The following is a 6,284-nucleotide window of genomic DNA, read 5'->3' as shown; positions in this document are numbered from 1 at the left end:
ATGCAGTCAAGGTCATCTTGTGTCATGGATATAGTTGATAATATTGTAGAGAAAAACGCGTGCGAGGAGACAGGGGAGAGAAAGACACATGGTATCATTGTTTAAAATACTGATGTGATTATCACTCATAATCACATCAGTATTAATCAGTTGCCTGCTATATTATGATTTTTGAGGGTGTAACGAAAGTATTTATTAGCAAAATGTATAATAAAGATATACTACGTATAATTGACTTAGACGATTTTTATCCGTTACTGTAGATTTGGAAACGTCACACTCCATGAAATAGTAATTTATTGTGAACCATATTCTCAGAAAAATAACTAATAAAACGACAAAATAAGAGTATTTCGAAATATATTTGAAGTTCCAAATTTAAAATAGAAGGCTTAAATTAAATATAATCTACATACTAAAAAATAAACCATCATACATTTAAGTTAAATATACAAAATTAAACAATTAGAATCATATAACTAATAATAACAATAAATTATAAATACAGAATATTGAAATAATAGATTGATCCAAATAATATCTTCTTGTTCTAACATCGGAATTCAGTTCAATATGTCATAACTTGAGGTTGCAAAATACAAGCCAGACGTGGAGTTTAATCAAAAGATCATCACCTTTTTTCCTTATGTGCAAGTTGCATATACAATTGTGCACAGGATAGATATATTTCTACCGATGAGATTTTAATAATTATTAATAATAAAGTAAATCATAAAATTATGTTAGATTTCAATCCATATCTTCTTCCAATTTTAGTAAGAACAGCTTTTAGAATCCCACTTTCATTTATTTCATATTTATCTAAAAAAAGAAAAGTTAATCCATGCAGTCAAATTTAACTGATAAGACAATTCAGGCAACCATTCTTGACTTATTGTAGTTTTCTAACATGACATCGTAAAGATTTAGAGCAAAAGCTAATTATGTAGTAATGTCCGGCGATATTACTCCTTATTAAGAGCATCAAAAAAGATTTTTTTCTCCGCTATTTATGCTTATATAACAACATATATACACAATTGGTAATTATAATGCTACACCCAATGCAATTATCCCCGTTGTTGTGACCATTTAAGCAGTTGTTTTTGCCTTTTATGAGTTTTCTGAACATCATTTCTTGGAGCCTATTAACCATAGCTAAGCCTTAAGTGATAAAAAAGTAATTTTTATTGACTATGTAATATTGCAAAACTTAATGATCATACCCAAGTCTTTAAGGGAAGAAACTAGTCTCAGACAAACTAGTTGCGAACCATCCAAAGCTACTACCCCCGTTGTTGTGACCATTTAAGCAGTTGTTTTTACTATTTAATGAGTTGTGTATCATAATTCTTGATATGTTTAGCTAAAATAGAATCATATTTTAGGGTTAGATTTAAAAAAAGATTGAATACTTACTGTTAGATAGTACAAAATTTAGAGTTTCATTTCGAAATTAGTAAATATTTTATACTTTTTACTGATAACTTGATCGTCATTTGGTGTGGACGACATTTTTATATGTATTTCTATAAATGACATCAGTACCAACATCCTCCATTAATTTAATGATGGCTCCTCGGGAAGGGATAGGTTTACTCGTGTATTTCTCCATAAATTTTTTGAACATAGATGATTAGCAATTGATAAGGTATATATTACATGAGCAATAAATTCATCTTTGTGAGATTCAGAGATGAGAATAAAGTCTGATTCTAATGATGTATTCATCTTGTGTCATGGATTACACTATAAACTATATCCATTCTTTGCACTTTGTGTTATTTGTAGGATTTTTTCTTGAAAATATTATACAATAATTAATATAATGTACATAATGTAGATTTACGGTGCGTAAAAAACTGGCAGAAGACATGCACGGAAGTCTAGAAGTGTTTTGGAGATCTCCATAAGAATGCTGGATTTTTATTATTTAAATGGGGAAAATCAATTTGGTGTCATTTATATTCAATGTAGATAAATCATTAATCTTTCATCCAGTTTATTTTTTGTCAATACGTTGCTTTGTTTAATCGCACCATTAGTTGGAAAATAAGTTACTTCAAGATAGTCTTCAAAACCACAAATAAAGTGTATTGGATCAATTAAAAAGCATAATGCATCTTAAAAAATGTATTTATCTAGTATATCGTTACGTTTACAATCAATTTGTTAATGCGAAGTAAATAAATGTTAACCCGACATTACCACCTTCAATCTTTATTACTGGGCAATATGAAATTACTTTGTCTTTATATTATTGTTTTTTTTAGGTATTTAAAGGTAACATCTTTTTTTAAATACTGTAATCTATAATTCCTGAAAATTTCATTCGATTTTCTTCATGCTTAAGAAAGTTGTGTTGCTTTATTGAAATATCATATTTTATTAGATAACAGATTTTTGTGTAGGTTATATCATAAACAGTACGGGGAAAAAGCATAAAATTTCGATGCTAGAAGTAGGTATTTGTTGAATTAAAATGTTACTTTTTTTATTTTGTTTTTATTCATTTTTATTTTTACTTTGCGGATTTATTGGTAGAAAATAAGGATAATTATATTACAAAAAACTATAAAAAGATCAATTATTCAAAACAAATGAGCTCCAAAAAAAATATTAGGAATAGGATATACAATCTCAGCCTTTAGTCTTATAAGGCTCTTAATCCATGATCGTGGTTATTTATCATAAAAACAATAATAAAATACTTCACTGGAAGTGTGCTGGAGGGGCTGTAGCCCCACTCCCAAAAAAAAGGGTATTTTGTCTTTTTACTAGAAAATATAATATTTTAATTTTACTTTAATTTTTCAAATTTTTTTTTTTAATTTAATTTTCTGTAAATAGTTATGAAATTTTCAAATTTTTCTCAAAAATTAAATTTTAAAAACATTTTATATTAAAAATATAATTTTTGAAATTTTTGTTCAAAAAATTTAATTTCTTTGTGAACAGCTGTGAATTTGTGAAATTTTTTACAAAAATTTATTTTGTAGTAAATACTTGGGGTTTTTTTATATTTTTCCCCAAAAATTTAATATTTAAAATTTTTTTCCAAAATTATTAATTTTTCAAATTTTTTTTCCAAAAACTTTAATTTTCCAAGAACCAAGCTCCCCCAACCCTGCAGACACCCCTGTCTACACTTTTATTCCAAACCCACGTCATGGACTACTTCAAGTTCAATTCAGTGTGTCTATGGCAATTATAAATTTTGAAAATATGTAGGATGATTAATTTCAAGAATGTGGCAAGAAAAAAAAGCAATTTTAATACACTTAGGATCATAACATTCAAAAATATTATGAAACTTCAGTGTGTCACATAAATATTGAACATCAAAAGAAACTTAAAATTTCTATGATATGTTTGTTATATTTGCAAGTGTTATTCTGCAACATCTCTGCAAAAAGTAAAGACAACTAACGACAACATTCATGCAGATTATAAGATAGATTTAAACCTAACGTAGTTCAGACACGTGTAGTTTTGCGATGATAATATGGAATAGTTTATAGCATGTATTATTTTGCAAAAAAAAAATCAAAGTTTGCCAACAAAATGTGTAATGTATAAATATATATGTAATCCGGGTCAATCTATTTTAAATCGACCAAAATAAATAAAATACGTCACCTTACCCTCTCAGATTTCCCTGATTCTTGGCACAAATGCTCAAATTCATGAGTAGATTAAGTGTGCCGAATTTCAGCTATAATTCTGAGTCGTTTCTGGGACATGGATACTCGTTTAAGACGTTGTAGGACGCTACATTTTCTTGTACATCTTTTTATCCAAAGGAGCTAACCACTTGAAATTTAGCACTTAACTATTTTGAAGTATAAGAATTCCAATAATGAAGTCAAAAGTAGAATATTTACATTTCTTATGACCTCAATTTGGATTTTTTTTAAATATGAAATACACTAGGAAGTACTTGATCAACAAGAAAAAATGTTCTAAAAGTTTATTTTAATAATAAAAATTTGTTTAATAATTTGTTTACCAAAAACAATAAAAATCAATCGCTAAAAATTTCTAGAATGATTGAAATATAGAAGATTATCATTTTTATAGCAGAATCACGTGATATTTTATCCTCCAAAACCATAACATCATAGGCAGCTGATTTTTAAATAAATTATAAATAATTTTACCCTATGTCTGTTGCAAGCCCCTTTCTTTACTTAATGTAAACTTTTTTCTTTTTTTTTTTTTGGGGGCTTGGATTTTATATTTAAATAATATTTTAAGTCTATTTTTGCGTAAAAATTTTTAATCCTGGTGAAATTTATAGTGGTTGCAAAAGTCCCTTCCCTACCCCCTGGTGGGCGCCCCAGTTAAGGGAAAGTGTTTTACTGAAACAGCTATCAATGTAATAGGCTGATTTTTCCCCTTCGGATTTTAACATAATAGCTAAGATTAAACACAACGGTTGCATTAAACTTATCCATGTCAGAATATACATTATTTGTCTTCCTAACTAAGTCAAGTAGCCACGTAAAAATCTTTGTCGCCTCTGTATTTTTCTTTTGCTGGTTATGTAGTAGAGAAAAATACATTATTGGTCATGAGACAGAAAATTATCTGATCGTGATAAAAGTAATAACTTATAGGGGCTGTATAGTGTATGGTGAAATAATTTCAAAAATTTAATTTCAATTATTAACTTTTATGGAAAAAATTTCAAAAATCCATACCCATTCTGAAAATATAAAATTTTTTTGTAAAAACATTCAAAAATTCTCGGCTATTCACAAAAAATTATTTTTTTGGACAACAATTTCAAATATTAAATTTTTCGGATTAAAATTTCAAAAATGCACGCTATTGACAAAATATTAAATTTTTGGAAAAAAATTTAAAAAACCTAAATTTTAAATATAAAATTTTCCGAAAAAAAAATTTAAATATTAAATTTCTTGAGAAAAATTTCTAAAAATTCAATAGCCGTTAACAGAAAATTAATATATATTTTTTTTTAATTGAAAAATGTAATTTAAAAATTTCAAATATTAAAAATTCCTTCATTTGCGGGTGGGGGGTGCTACACCCGCTCCAGCCCACCCCCTACAGACGCCCCTTTAGGTATAATATGTAGTTAACTTACAAACAACCTCAAATTGAATCTCCATTTATCTCACTTAAACAAAGAGGACACAGTAATGCAAAATAATAATTACATACATATGTACAATGTACATAATAGAAGAAAGGTTACTCACACTTGGTGTGTAGGTTGAGTCTAATGACGCTGCCCCTACATAATTATAGGACTGCATGAAAACTCTGTAATCAATCATTTATGAAGGCACGTTACTTTAGTCAGTGTCTATCATTCTAGACACCAATCCACATTTTAAAAAACTATAAACCTGAATATTTACTTTAATACTGTTTTTAAAATGATTTTAAATCTGCATTTTTGAGATTTCCCTCGAAAAAATAGAGGTTCATGTTATTTAAGTTAAACTAATAAAATTGTTGCATATAGAACATAATTCATATCCTTCCATAACTTGAATACATTTAGTGTATCACGCAACCTCTCTTCCGAAGAAAATAGTACAGTAAAGCCCAAAATCAGGCCGTTGTTCAGTTCTTCATCCCAACTAAGGAACTATTATTCTATATTTGTTAAGAATTGTTCACATCTAATTCAATTCAATTCGATCAATCAACGCTCTGAGCCCTGCACGTCGTTATCTTTATTGTATTACTCAACCTTTTATCCAAAATAAAACCATTGATTTCAAGTCTTTTTTGTTTCTTTTTGGACATATGGTTGCGTGATACACTAAAGGTAACGGCGTGAGCTATGTTAAAAACATAGATGGCGCTTCAAATATTTATGGTTTTTTAATTGTTCATTGTATAATAATACTTATAGACCTTATTAATAATAAATAAGTATAGACCATGTATAGTTAGGTATATTAATTTAAATATGTCCATAGTTTAATGAGGGTATTTTTAAACAGATTATTTTATGAAGTATATAAATATTTATTCCAATTTCTAAATTTAAATATAATTTTATTTATATTTTCATTATTATTAATGATAGATTTGCAAGATTATTCTGACTATAAATCAATCCAAGGATCAAATTATTTATTCTTAAATTGAATAAGATTTTTAAGAATCTTCCGAACTTTGGTCCCTTGAGTTCTCTCACTTTCACATTTTCCCAAATGATAAAATTTTATGCTTGCATTTGAATAATATATGGCTTGATTCAAGAGATCAAAGACATGATCATTAATAGATTGAAATTGAAA

General features: G+C 27.5%; 1 long non-coding RNA gene across 1 annotated transcript; it reads right to left on the bottom strand.

Annotated features, from left to right (window-relative positions):
- Positions 1-343: 343 nt before the first annotated feature.
- LOC139905941 (uncharacterized) lies at positions 344-1,653 on the bottom strand. The gene is made up of 2 exons (XR_011781100.1): positions 1,227-1,653; positions 344-1,164 (listed from the first exon to the last, which is right to left on the bottom strand). It is a non-coding gene; the product is annotated as an uncharacterized lncRNA (long non-coding RNA).
- Between the last annotated feature and the right edge of the window lie 4,631 nt (positions 1,654-6,284).

The sequence above is a fragment of the Lepeophtheirus salmonis genome, chromosome 7 (genome assembly GCF_016086655.4).
Source record: "Lepeophtheirus salmonis chromosome 7, UVic_Lsal_1.4, whole genome shotgun sequence".
Classification (NCBI taxonomy): Eukaryota; Metazoa; Arthropoda; class Copepoda; order Siphonostomatoida; family Caligidae; genus Lepeophtheirus; species Lepeophtheirus salmonis.
The sequence above is the reverse complement of the archived record's forward strand: the minus strand, read 5'-3'. Positions and strand labels throughout refer to the sequence as shown.